The sequence below is a fragment of the Lagopus muta genome, chromosome 1 (assembly GCF_023343835.1).
Source record: "Lagopus muta isolate bLagMut1 chromosome 1, bLagMut1 primary, whole genome shotgun sequence".
Classification (NCBI taxonomy): domain Eukaryota; kingdom Metazoa; phylum Chordata; class Aves; order Galliformes; family Phasianidae; genus Lagopus; species Lagopus muta.
The window spans coordinates 115,410,578-115,425,580 of NC_064433.1; the positions used below are offsets into that span (position 1 = coordinate 115,410,578).

Genomic DNA, 15,003 nt, shown 5'->3' on the forward strand with positions numbered 1-15,003 from the left:
CAGATCCATTGAAGCAGAATACCTCACTGCCTGTACAGTCTTTCCATTCTAGGCTAGGAAAAAACATATACTACCTGACAGAGCACCAGATTCCCTAGTGCCAACCTTCAGTGTAATTATACAGACAAAAAGGAATCTGAAAAGACTGATGTGTCAGTAGCTATCAAGATCATTAAATCTAATCTCTATGAACAAAATGTTGAGTCATTCTCAGAAGGCTGAAATTGAATGGCTCCTAGTCTTTATAAAATGCATTTTGAATCAGCACCCAGTCTAACTTTATTTATCATGTACAGAATCAGCTTTCATAAAAATTAGAGCTGAAGAAAAGGTTTGAGACCCTGGTAAAGAAAAGATTCTGGAGCTGCAGCCTACAAGCCAACTTGCTGGGTTTGCTCTATTTGCATCCCATGCTTAGATGAGTTCATTTGGTAGCAAGGCTCCCAGGTGTACATTACCCTGATTTCCGGACCTTGAGATGAACCTCATGCATCTTCTGAAATAAAGTCATATTCTGTTTCCTGCTTTTCCAAAACTAATGTGAATCCGTTATTGATATAGACAAGGTCATGAAAACGTTCTGACACTTGAATCTAGTTTCACTCTGATATTAATCCAGTATATGGACTTTAAGAGTATTGGAATTATTTTTCTGATTTACAGATGCACATGTAAGGTTTCTGACCTTATTTTAAAAGTAAATTTAAGAGCAGAAAAAATATATATTTTTAATGCACAAAATTTATTCAAAGGCATTCAAGAACCTACTGGCACTTAAGCATTGATCTATTCATACGCAACTGCAAATCTGAAAATACATAGGTGTTATGTAAGCAAAAAAAAGAACATCTGAGTATCACAGGTCACTACACTATTTATTTATTTCAAAAATTTCAAATACTTTTTCTATACATAGCTATGGCAGAATGCAGGTATATTTTCTGCAGTGTGACAAAGAAGGCGCTAATAATCAATTAAATTTTAAATATCACATCTTCTTACCACTTCTCACACTTTTGTTGCAGTTTCCTTTCAGAAGTTTGAAGGAGAATGACCCTGAATACATTTGAATGCATGGCCTCCTGTTACTCTAACCAAAATTTCATAGTTCTCAGCTTGAAATCTACAGACTTATATAAGTGTGCACCTAATTTGAAAAGAATATCTCAAGAAAGCCTGTAAAAGAATCTGAGAGTTGAGTAAGCATAATATAAGCAATACACACAGATTTTATTTGAGGCCGCAAATGCTCTGGCTGATACACACCTCTATTCTAGCATGTGTAGACAATAACAGAAGGAAAAGACTATTATCAGATCTGTTTTTTTTTTCTTCCTTTGATAAAAAAGAATAAGTGCAGTAACAAATAAACAACTGAAATGAACTAAAATAGAAGCTAGATTGCCTTTCTTTCCTGTGGTACACTTTTCCTTCATACAAGAAACTGAGATTCTAACAGAACAAGAGAAATTTCTTGGAAATTAATCTATGTATAAAAATGACAAAATTGACAGTTCCAAGTTTAAAAACAAACAAACAAACAAAACAAAAAAACAAACAAACAAACAAACAAAAAAAAACATGGAATATATCTTACCTTTGCTATTTTTCTAATAAGTTTGTTTCTAAAACCTTTGATCTATTTAAACTTGCCATGAAATCAAGAGATGATTTTCCTAATTTACAAGCTCTAAGAAGCATAGAAAATATGACTGAGCTGTGGAATTTAAGAGTTTCCAGCTATATTCACATCCTACACTTGCATGAGCTGATGCTTTTCATCTTCCCAGTTAGAGAATGGTTTCTATGCAAAGGAAGCACAAATGTGTGCCTCAGACAGAAATCACAGAAGGCAAATGCAGATGCAGCTAAAGATGCTAAATAGCCTCCTAAAAATGTCAAGAAGTGTTGAAAAAAGAAGTTGGTCATATGTAACCCATGCTCAAGCTACATTTTCTGTTGTGAATGTAGAACAACTTGAGGAAAGTAGAAATTCTCCAAAATTAAAAATGTGCAAGAGCACAATTAACTTTGTTCCCAAAATAAATAATGTAAATACAGCTTTCATTTTAAATCCAGCCAGTTAAGCTTATTAAGTGTGCCAATCTTTTTACCCATACAAAGTAGCATTATATATGTAAATTAGGTCAAGAAAGACTGGTCAAAATTCATATATTACGGGACATTACATTTTAGCAATGTATTTCTCTCTTAAACTTAATAACTTTTACATAGGTTTCTCCAGAAAGTAATTATCCTTCGTAAAGGAACTTGTCCTTACTTATTGCTGGAATTCGTTTGCTGCCAGCTTGTAGATTCTGACTCTTTCCATACCTTTCTACCTTATATTCTCTCTCTCTCTGTCTATGTTTCTCTTCCTGAAAGGTTATTCTTATGGCAAACATTCATTTATTACTTTTTTTAGAAAATCAAAAAAATACTAGCCTCTCTCAATTGTATCTTCATTACATTTTTTGACCTCTTACATACGTTCGTTTATCCTCCACTTTTCTAAATCCTTCAAACAACCTCATGACTGTAAATGTGAAACATGGGTGATACTGATGCACTGCAGAGACTGAGAACTGAAAGTACATCGAAAAGTTTTATTTCCACTCATAGTTTATTTTCAGACTGAGGCTGAAAATCTTATTTTAAAACTTTGTTCATCAGTGTTCTTAAATCCATGACTTATTATTGTTGTTGTTGTATTATTCCATAATGTAATCAGATATATTTCAGAAGGGTATCATGTCAAGATTGCATCATGCAACATAATAGAATGGAAAAATATTATTTTTCTTTAAAATTGTAAAATAATTCCCAGATGGTACAAATTCTCCACTTATTTCCTAGTTCAAATTTTACATAATTTTTGAATAATAAAACATTGTCACTTATCTGTCAATAATATACAAACGTGTTTAGGAGACTAAGATGTAAAAAAGTAGTTTTCATCAGTCAAAAAAATAATTCAGGTTAACATAGGTATATTGACAACATCTGTTCCCCAATTTGTATATCTAGTCTGTCTCCTCCTTCACAGTGGAAAGTGTCAAGATGTCAGAACAATTACACACCCAGCTCCAGCAGCTAAATGCCTGGCATTTCACGTCAGTCTCTCCAAACCCTCTGTGAACTGCCTCCAAATGCTGCCTGGTCTTCACTTTTCCCCACAGGGAACCCTGACCAGTAAAACCTCTTTATATTTAAAGCAGATGTCTTTGAATTCACTGTGGAAAAGATAACCCTGAATGCTGAATTTGAGTTCTACTCTCTGACTATCTCACTTTTCTTCCTAGCTTTTCTCAATGGATGTGTGTCCTTCTGAATCTGAAATATTACACTCTGGCCCTACCTCCAATTTTAAAAGAGAGCTTCATTATCGAATGCATTAATAACATGACAGGAGGCATTAGTGTATGCTTACTTTGAATTTGGGTATGTATATATATATATGTTTCTTCTTATATATATATATATATATATAATCGATGCAAATAAGCACCATCAAGCAGCTAAATCTGTAAAGCTAAGTAAGATTAAAAGCAATAAATTTCTTACTATGTTGTAGAAGAAATACTGATATAGATATTACCATCTCTTGTAAATAAACAAAAAAAGCAGCACTGATCCCTCAAGGGCCTTACTCTTATCCATTTTTCATCACTCTGTAACATGTGTTATGTGCACTACTGCATAAGAAATATTCACTTACTGTTTCATGTTCTTTAAAAGTATCTTTTAAATCTAATGAATTAGCATTTTATCAAATAGGAAGCTTACCACAAAATTTTCCAAAAACTGTTTTACCTTATAGGTACAAAATTTATGCAAGAATTAAGCTGTTAAGTTTCTTAAAGGGAAAAAAAAAAAAAAGCAAAACGAAGGCCATTTCTGTGGTTTTGCTATTACAGAGAAGAAAATACAGCGTTCTCTTGAATAAGGTGATAAAACAAGCGTGTTTTTTCCCCCTTTGACATGGAGAAGAATTAGGGGCATTAATCTTGTATACTACATAATAGTAACCCAATTTCTGAAACAAAGTTTGAAATGAACATAATAAAGACTAAAGGTCAAGATTTTATTTCTATTTTCATAGTTATTTAAGACTATTTATTGCCACATGCTGTATACATACCCTTGGGTAATCTTGCACAACCTGAACAGCACATTGCAGCTTTCTATACTGTAGAAAACTTCTAATGACATTGTGGTACTGAATTTTATTCACTCTTTTAATCTTTCAGCTTAGTTATGGAGCTATTTGAACTTCCAAATATCTCCCTTTCCCAAACATGGATAAGGTAAAAAAAATAAAAGGCCTTCTTTTTGTGTATGTCTTTTATTTCTAATTCTAGCAAATAATTCTAGTAAAACCAACAATTTTAAAGCAAGTTTTTCTCTCACTGTAACACAAATATTCCACAATTCCCAGGGTTGATTATATATCTTTAAATATATAACTTTATTGCAGCATATTTCCTATCAGAGATTCTAGCTAATTTAGTCTGTCATTCAAATTCCTCATGAGGCTTGATACAATTTACCCACATGGCAAATTACAGTGTGGTTCTGATTATGACAAATTCAGCATCTAACGAAATAACTTTCTATATACAAACTGTCTGCTTACAGCAAAAATATTCTGTCAAATACTTTGAGTGAATGAAGAATGAGGAATAATCTCTTCCTTCAGTAGCATGTGTTAGCAGGAAGCTCCTTCATGACTCCCAACACTTCCTTTGACCATATTCTTTTGGCTAACTTCCAAGTATATTATAGATTTATAACATCAATAAGTACATCCAAATCCATAACATCCATAACATCCTCTATAATTTCCATAAGCATTTATTTTCCCAAGGAGATGTGTCCCAGAGACGTGAGGGAATTGGCTGATGTAGTCACCAAGCCACTTCAATGATATTTGAAAAATCATGGCAGTCAGGTATAGTCCTGGGTGAGTGTAAAAATGTAATACTGTGCTTACACCCATTTTTAAGAAAGCTAGAAATGATAACTGGCAGAACTACTGACCTGTTAATCTCATCTCTGTGTCACAGAAGATCACAGAGCAGATACTCCTGGAAGCAACACTAAGGCACATGGAAAAGAAAGAGGTGATAGGGGATAACCAGTATGACCTCACCAAGGCCAAGTCCTGCCTGACCAACTCAGTAGTCTTTTATGATGGCATAACTGCATCAATGGACAAGAGATGAGGCACTGATGTCATCTACCTGGACTCATTAAGGCCTTTGGCACATTCCTTCATAACATCCTTCTCTCCAAATTGATAAAATAAGGATTTGACAGGTGGACACATCTAAGCGACAGGATTGCATTCAGAGACATCCAGACAGGCTTGAACAAGTGGGCCCAGCTGAACCTCATAAGATTAAGCAAATCCAAGTGTAAGATCTGGCACCTGGATCATGGCGATGCCTACTATCAATAGAAGCTGGGAGATGCAAGGCCAGCAGGTTGAGGGAGGTGATCCTGCCCCTCTGTTCCAAGCTCTTAAGACCTCATCTGGAGTACTGTGTCCACTAGTGGAGTCCTTAGTACAGAAGAGATATGGACCTGTTGGAGCACATTGAGAGGAGGGCCACAAAAATGATCCAAAGGATGAAACACCCTGCAAGGACAGGCTAAGAGAGTTTAGGCTGTTCAGCTTGGAGAAGAGAAGGCTTGAGGGAGACCAAATTATGGCCTTTCAGTATCTTAAGGCAGCTGTGAGAAGGAAAAGGACAGACTCTCTAGGAAGGTCTGTGGGGATAGGAAATGGTTTCAAACTAAAAGACGGGAGATTTAGATTGGATATAAGGAAGATAATTTTTACAGTAAGAGTGGTGAGGCACTGGAACAGTTGCCCAGAGAGGTGCTGGAAGGAAGTCTCATTCCTGGAAACATTCAAGGTCTGATGGGGGCTCTGAGCTACCTGATATGGCATTTGGTATCCCTGTTCATTGCAGGGGAGTTGGAATAGATGGCCTTTAAGGTTCCTTCCAACTCAAATGATTCTTTGATTCTGATTCTTTATGAAACTATAGGGGTAAGTCACTCCCTGTGTTGTCACAGCAACCTATGAGTATTTCAAAACTATCTTCAATACTGCTTCTTTCTGTCATTGCTCTTTTCCCTAATTTTCTCAACAAGCTTTATTTAGCTTAATGTACTTCTGTCTCCACAAAACTTGCCTTAGAGCTGAAGAAAAGAATACCACACATTATGTTGAGAAATGACTGATTCTGGTGTTTGTTTTGCTCACATTATGTTTTCCTCTTGATGGCTTTGTTTCTATCAAAGATTTTCATTCATTTCTCAACAGTGGGCCTTTTTTAACCATCTTATCTAAAAAGTCTCTTATCAGATAGAAGGGGTCAAATTTCAACAACAAATGGACACAGCTCTAATTTAAGATCAGAGTTCTGCTCACCCTCATTACTTTTTCTGATACAAACGCTTTGCTTTCCTTCATTCTCCTCTATCTGTTCCTTAATGTCAAAAGGAGGATGTCCTCTTATCTCTCTCATTAATCATCTCTGACACAGCTAGAAGCCTTATCCATGGCAATCTTTCTCTGGCATGCTATAAGCTGGGCTCACCTCATCAGAGAAGAGGACATGGAGTCTTTGACACTTTGCTCTTACACACATAGTCTAGGTGCACTCTTTTGCCCTTTCAGTGTTTTATAGGTGGAGTCCTCAGTAACTTATCAACCTACATAGCCTCTGTGTGACAAGATTAAAGAACATCAACTTTGAGTGTGACAGACAAGAAAAGCATTCCCACTGCTGTATGATGACAATGACTGCTACAACTCCTAAAATGAAATTTATCAAAGCTTTCCTCAGTCATTTCAGAAAAATTCTTATTGCACCTTTGAGTACTCTTGCATATATGTATATACGTATTTCTTCTTACAGACAAGTAAATAATGTATGCTAAAAAAGTTATTAGATATCACCTATACAGATGCTCATGTATATTTGAATACATATATGCATATATGAATCCATGCCACACTGTGAGCTACTGACATCTTCTTTCACCTTTATAAACATAAAATGATTTTTTGTGGCATGAAATGTTACACAATATCTGCTCATTAAAACATCATGGGTAATTAAAATTTGGTACAAAAGTTTTGGATTATCAAAAGAATACAGACATTCCTAACACGTCCAATGAATAAAAATGTGATTAATCTATGAAATGTAGGGACATAAGTTAACTTGCAGCAAAAGATAAAATAGTTGTCTTAATACTATTTACTAAACTAAATACTGCATATTTACAATGTTAAATTGATTTTCTTCACCATTTTACTTTGTTCATGCTGCAGAAGACTACAGAATTGGTTAATTGGTCTGAATGTTTGTAACTACAAAAGCATGATGTCCCTGAGTGGCATGAATGTTCTATTCATTGCAAAGCTACAGACAACGTTCATTATCTAACAATGCTTCATGGTTACTATTTATAGACTAAAAAAAGAAGCATATGGTACCACCTAGATGTCTTTCATATTACAGAAATGCTGTTGTTTCTTTAGTATCACTAACTGACTATTAAAACAAAACACATTCTCAGACAATGTTGAAAAATAGTGGTTTTTTTCCCAAAACAGAGTTATGTTCACATTTATTCTTCCCAGAAAGAGGTATAACATCAGCAACCCTGATGACTTTTCCTGCTGTTCATCAAAAATAAATAAGGAAAATTATTTACACTTAAAGAAGTTCTATAGAAGTCACATCCAATATTTCAACATTAAGAAATAGTAACATGAATGCACTCAAATTGTTTATAATCTTCATCAGCACTGTTGCTCCACTGTTTTTTTACCAGAATTTACCACAGACCACAGTGTGTGAAATGCAATACAAACAAAAAACAAACAAACAAACAAAACACATACAGGCAAAGCAGTATCTTCTGAGAAGAGACTGAACTCTTGAAGGTAGTGTCAATATAAATCAGTGACGATCTTGGTGACTGAAGGTAATCTGCACCCAGTGTGTAAAGACACAAGGTAACTCTGTCAGCTAATCCTGAAAGATGACAAAGATGCAGATCTCTTCAGCTAGCTCTCCTTGAAATACCCTGAGCCTGGAAGCCAGGTGGATCCATGCAGGACAGAACAAAAACTACCCCCAGATCTGCACTGCTTCCAGAGAGATACTGCCATGTCTACAAAAGGCTGTGCTGAGGGGATTTACTGGCTCAGATTGCTCTTAGCAAAAGATCGGCAGCTATTTAAATGAATCTCTTGTGTATGCACTGGAGGGAAGTTGTGATGCTTACTCAATCCATTAATTAGCCTCCCTTGTGGCACTGGAATGGACTACAATGGGAAGTAACTTCTGGAAACAGCAATGCACTTTTGCATGGTTAGTAGAGAACTGCAAATTTGTAATTATTCCCAACAGGTGGAGGATGCATAGGGTCACCTGGCTTTGGCAGTCTTGAGTAAACACATCTGGACATTTAGAAAAAGATATTGCTCATATCTCCATAGCAGACTTCTAATGGAAAAATAAAAATACTGCTTCAATAAATCTATTGCTATGCACTGAAATAGGAAAAAATAATATTTTTATATATACTTAAATGTGAAGGTACAGTATTAACAGTGTTCCTAAGAGTATAAATCATTGAAATTTAAAGATTTCTTTCCATAAGTATATTTTTCAGGAAATATCTTTAGATTAGTTAACAGCTGGCTTAGTGTTCCTCATTTTAGTGTTTCAGGATATGAAAGACTGATGAAAATTGATATCAAATAACTATTACATATGACATTTAGACATGTACATTGTCTAGAAGGTGGAACACCTTTTTGGTGCATCTTAAAAAAGACCTTCTGTGTGTGTGTGTCTGTATGTGTGTGTAGTTCTTGTAGAATTTTGAAAGGAATAAATCCAGCCTTAAAAATTTCAGAAGAAAGAGTACCAGATATGAATCTTTCCATGATTACACAAGTCATATTGTTTCTGACGATAGTCGAAAAAGCCCAGAACCCTTAAATTAATATGACTAGGAGACCATACTTAAAACAAACAAACAAAGAACAAGCAAACAAACAAGCAACAACAAAACACTTCTTGCTATTCTGTGTTGGCAAAGGAAGGTAAGGGTTGAGGCTGTAACTCACTGCAGAATTATGATTGTGTATTTCTAAAATATATCACACTGAAGGAATCAGAGAACTATATTTATCTCTTTGAAATAAAAAAGGAAGTAGCGTATAACAAAAAGTTCTGAGTCATTATGGACCTATCAAAATGTCATTAGGAACTGCAATGTAAACAAAAAATATGGCCCATGAGTATTGCAGAAGAACTCCTCATGGACCATATTAAATGTAAAAATAATGCTGAACAGTCATACAGAATCTGAAACTCCAGTTTTCTACCAAAGACACAGCAAAAGAAATATATTTATACTGCCTAAGCCTTACAAATCATGAGTCAATGCATTTCTGAAGTCTTCCTGTTTTCCCAAACTAACTGAAGTGCTGTCAGTTCCTAACTTATATTTCAGAACTAGCATCATTCAGGAAGCATGCAGTCATTTCGAAATGTAGTGACCTATGGCATACTGAATAATGAACATTTTGACCTTTGGTCTACTAAATAATACATCCTTTGTGTAATGCTTTTGGACAGTGTCTCCAAAAACAATGTATACAAAGGCATGAGTTTAAGCCCAGAAAACAGAGAGACTCTTTTTTAAAAAAGTTGTTATTATGTAATCTATCAAATAAGTAAGAAAATGAAGGGAACAAGGATCATGTAACATGGAAGAATCACTACAGACTTCATTGTCTATAATACAGCCGTATTCTAAGATATGATAAGCAATTTACCAAACTGAAACAGATAGGAATGAATGTGATACATTCATAACAAGAATAATACGTGATAGGAATCTAAGATTCAGACTTCACTTTTGAACTATTGCAACATATGCCTCAGTTACAGAAACGAGTTCAAGAATATTAAGTTTAAATACGTCAGACAAAACTTTCTGTTGAATTAATACTTTTGACAAAGCAGCTTTTATTCGAATGATACTTTCTGGCAATAAAATCCTGTACAACATTAGCAACATGCATTTAACAGTCTTGCAATAATTCAAACACTTCAGTCTTTCTCTGGAATGACACTCAGTCAGCTTGGTTCAGCTGTGAGAATCAGATACTCTCCTGCAGCACCATTCCCAAATGTTTCAGTCTTTCAGAAAGTGCTCTACAATCTGACAGAACCTTCAAATAGTTGTCACATCAAAAGCAGATGACTTAGATACTGCCCAGAAAATTGTTTCTATCAGGCTTACTTCAGGTGATCCCCTCAAGTGCCTGTGAGTATCCTGGTTTGCAGAGCCACACTCCCAGTTGGGGCTGCTCTCAGAAATTCTCCTACAGACAGGGTTTTGCACAGACTGACCCCTGGCTTTATCAATTTTGGTTTTGTTAATTTCTCATGTGAAATAGCTGTACAGGAAAATCAATATGAAGTCCAAAGATATGACACAGTAGGATCAAGGAATTTTGCTTTCTGTGATTGAAAAACAGCATATACAATATTTCCTCTATATAACTGTGCAAATGGAATCCCAATCTTCCCTAACAGTAAAAAGGAGTCATACATAGTTGAAATACATTTTTGTCCCTTGTTTTCTTCAGTGCTACATTGATTTTGTTTCTTGCAATATTTAATTTTGATGTTTAGTAAGGTCAGTGTAAGAAGTTTACAACGCTATATTTCATTTTTTCAAATGTTCTTGCTGGTAACAATGACAAGAATAATATCGTAAGGATTGTGTTGTACACATCAGTAAGATTTCAGTACAGTATCAGAACTCTTTTAGCAGGAATTATATTTCTCAGGAAATGAACAGGTAAAAAATTCATTTAATGCCTGAGTCATCTAAGCAAATTAACTTTTTTTTTTCTATGTATGATACATTACTTACTTTAAGCCATAAATATCTCATTAGAAATACAATGAAGAGTCTAGAAACTGAAATGCAAACTCACATTTACAGATACCTCTGACACCTTACCCTACCCATTTCAGCAAACCAATTCTTCAATATCAAGGTCTGTCAGTGTAAAATAATTACTGCATGGAAATTTATTCTGAGTATTATGTGGCCAGTAGCTAATCGTTAATGTGACCAAGTCTGTTAACTTGGGAGAAATCAAAGAAACTGTGAAAAATACCTGTGCTTTTGTGTGAAAATATGATTCTGTAACAATAAAATTATGCTTGTACTAGATTTCCTGAGTTGTGAAACCACAAAGTGGTGCTAGGAAGACAAGCTTTTCATGTGAACAAGCCATGCAATGACAGGACACTGGGCACTATCAGTGGTAGGTGTCCAAAATTAAATTATTCCAGGATGTTATACCGTGCAATCATAGAGCATGACAATTCTCCAGGCAAATAGAATTAAACTCAGATTACAAAAAGGGACACAAGAGAAAGCAGACCGGATCAGGATGACAGTCATATTTTTTTGTCTCATAGTCTCTGTACTGCTCCCTGTTTTCAAGTGCACCACTCAGGAGGGTGGAGGAGAACAGTAAGCATCTTGCATCAATGTGCCTTCTCCCCCTCAGCTAGCAGAGGTGCCAGATATGCCAGAAAAGTACACTGCAGCATGCTAAAAGACAAATGATGCTTACTGTGTACACTGAGTAGCTCAGGAACACTTTCTGTGGTTCCAAAAAGCAAAACTCCTGGTGAACCCACAAGACCTGCTCCACAGTAGCTTGATCCAGCAGGCACAACCTTGTGCCCAAACAGACAAGGGGCATTCAGAATCTGATACAAGCACTTTATTTAACTTAAAGTAATGTGAATACCTAATTCATAAAGAGATAAGAAGGTAAAAGAAAAAAGTCCTCAATTTTTGGAGTGAATGTTTCACTCCAAAATGTATTGTTATATTCTCTGTAAGCCAATCCACATCAGGGAAACGATGTCTGAATCCTGATGAACAAATTGTATTTGAACAGCTTGATTGCTATCATGCACAAGCACTGGGAGTTTGGCTTTCAACGTTAGCAAAGTCTGGTGTGCTCCGCTTTATGCATATAAACAATTTCCCCATGAACACATTGTGCAAGCTGTAGATAGGGCATTCTGATATTTCGATATGGCAAGCTGTAGATACGGCACCTCCTTTCAGTGCTTAGTGCTTTCGAATGGTCCTCCTTTTTGGTGAAGTTTTGATACAAATCTTTCAAATAAATTGCTACTAAAGTTGTCATGGGTAGAGAACATCTTAAAAAATGGATGATGAGAACTCAAAAAAATCCACTATTTTATTTCAACTTAACTAGAAATGAAACTGTTGATGAGGGGAATAAACGGGGAATAAACAGAGGGGAACAAATTGTAGGATCCAACACTTTTAAATAGCCTTGACATATGAGGACACTTGTACAGAAAGACTTTTCCCTTAGGAAAGAGCCAAAACTGTGTGCATGGAGTGCTGCTCAGCCTGTAGCATAAAAGCTTAAAGAGGTAGGACATGCTGAAGAAACCAGCATTTCTTTCTTCTAGTCCTTCAAAGTCACTAAGTAATGCGAGACATCCTGATGCACATAATGCTCACAGAATTAAAATCAAAGGGACTGTTTTTAAGAGCTTACTGTCTCTGTTACTCTGTCACATGTTTCAGAAGCATTAGGTGATTTTTGTGTCAAAAGTTCTTCAGTATTATGGTACCACCCTGAGATTAAGGCAAGGAAAGCTATCTCCACTGGCACTGCCAAAGTATGTAGAGATGGTTCATAGTACAAGAGTTTGATGGTGAGAATACATATCAACAATTGTAGATGATTTTGAAGCAAGTGAGGAACGTAAATATTTTTTCAACACCCCTAGTAAACCCCCTAGTAAATCTCAGCATTCTTGGATAAATATCTTGTGAAACCTGTATGTCTCCAGGGACAAAAACTATTAAAAAAAAAAAAAAGATAGAAAAAAGAACCCACAACCAACCACGTATTTCATTGCTAGCATCATTCTGCAATATTGTAGTCCTTCATGCTCCTGACATAAAGCATAGGCCTTCAGAGATTTGCCAGATAACTACAAACATTCTTCAAAAAGGCTGCATAAAAGGCTTACTTAAAAGATTCAAACAACCTGAAAACAAGATGCCTTTATTATTTGAGTTGTATGATCAATAATCCACTGTTACATACTGAACTCCTGGATCACTTTTCCTTTTTTCATGATTTTCATTTACTCATTTTTTAACTTCTTGCTTTCCTTGACTTCTGCTGCTTTCTCCTTTTATAAGATTTATTGCTGGGAGGGATTTAAACCAACCACTAGTCCATCCTGTTGGGTCAGTGTCAACTAGCCTACTGTGGAAAATACTTTTGTAATTTTCCTTTACTTATTTTCCTGAAAATTACTTATTCCTTTTCTAGATTAACTGAATAGTTTAAGTGCTTCCTGAAATATCATATAACATTTCAACCACTTACCTATATATTATTAAAAAAAGCAAAAAACAAACAAACAAAAAAAACCAGCACTACAAGATTATCTTAACAAAAATTCAGTATAGGAAGACATACGTGACACCCTGTGTTTTATAAAACTGAGCAAACAAACCCTATGAAATAAATATCAATGTATTTAATTTATTTTGCACATATTCTTCAGAGAGAAAACAAATATTCATTAATATGTGCATCTCTGTGTTTTCTAAACAAATATCCTACAGGCACTACATAAAAAGATTTTGAATTTGCTAACACTATGTTGCCCCAGCATCTTCAAACAGCAAAATAATCAGTGATTTATGGACTGAGTCCGAAGAACTTCCACAGAATACACAGAAGAACAAACAATGGCACAAAAGGTTGACAATGATGTATCAGTCAAGACATTTTTTTTTCTCCATAGACAAGGTACAACCATTTTTCTTGTAAATAGGGATTTCATCATATTTCTGGTCAATGTGGTGATATCACCCCAGCCTTGATAAAAAGTCTATAATATGCCTGAAGAATAAGTATCGAACACTAAATCAAAGTCCTTTTGTGGGAGCAGAAACATACTATAAGGCAATGAAACATTTCCCAATTTCTTTTCCTATTTCTAGTTCTTTGAAACAGAGTAGATTTGTGTCGTTTTGCTGGTTAAGATTTTAATCTATCTTTACACTGGTAAGTTTCCAGAAACTCAAAATAAGAACAAAATAAATTTTGTTCTGTATTTTGTATAAGTTTCAGGGGAAAAAAAAATGCAAAAAAAAAAGTTAAAAAAAAAATATCTTTACTTATTGAAAATAATACTGAAGTAAACACCCACGTGCTGAAAACGTTAATGTTAGAATAAGCATTATGACAGATTAAAGTTGTGATTAATTAAGTTCCAGGTTTGGGAGATCATCTCAAATTTTCATACTCGTTAAAATTCCCTTAACTTTTATATTAATCTTGGAATGAGAAACTGAAGCGACATATTTTTGCTCATTTCCCAATCAGCCCGAAACAGGACCTTTCATCAGCAACTTTTAGGTAAGGAAAATTGATTACTTAAGGAAGGTTATAAAAAATACGAGAGAGACACGCCCATAGGAATTATGCTATCCAGAAAAATTGTGAGGAAAATAAAATAGGAATTTTCTGTCCTTTGAAGTTCTTGGAGAAATGCCCTAGTTATATAATTAGCAACAACTGATGTTCCTAATCTGTCTGTGTGCCAACAGTGGTCAGACTTAGCCTAAACAATCAGATGGACAACACAAACACCCCTAGGAAGAGAAGACAAAACTAGTCTCTCTAGAAATTGCATGGTATTGCCATACACAGTAGTTCTGGAAAAAATGAAATGCTTCCCTATATATATATTTCACTTTCATTGTGTATTAGCATTTTTGCTAGGTTAGATATACAACTATTAAAATGGTAATAAGCAATTGATAAATAAAAAAGCATAATGGTTTTAGAAAATAATATGA

General features: G+C 35.0%; 1 protein-coding gene across 4 annotated transcripts in view; it reads right to left on the reverse strand.

Annotated features, from left to right (window-relative positions):
* Positions 1–15,003, reverse strand: part of IL1RAPL1 (interleukin 1 receptor accessory protein like 1) — a 694,430-nt gene that overhangs the window by 405,950 nt on the left and 273,477 nt on the right. The window lies entirely within an intron of this gene.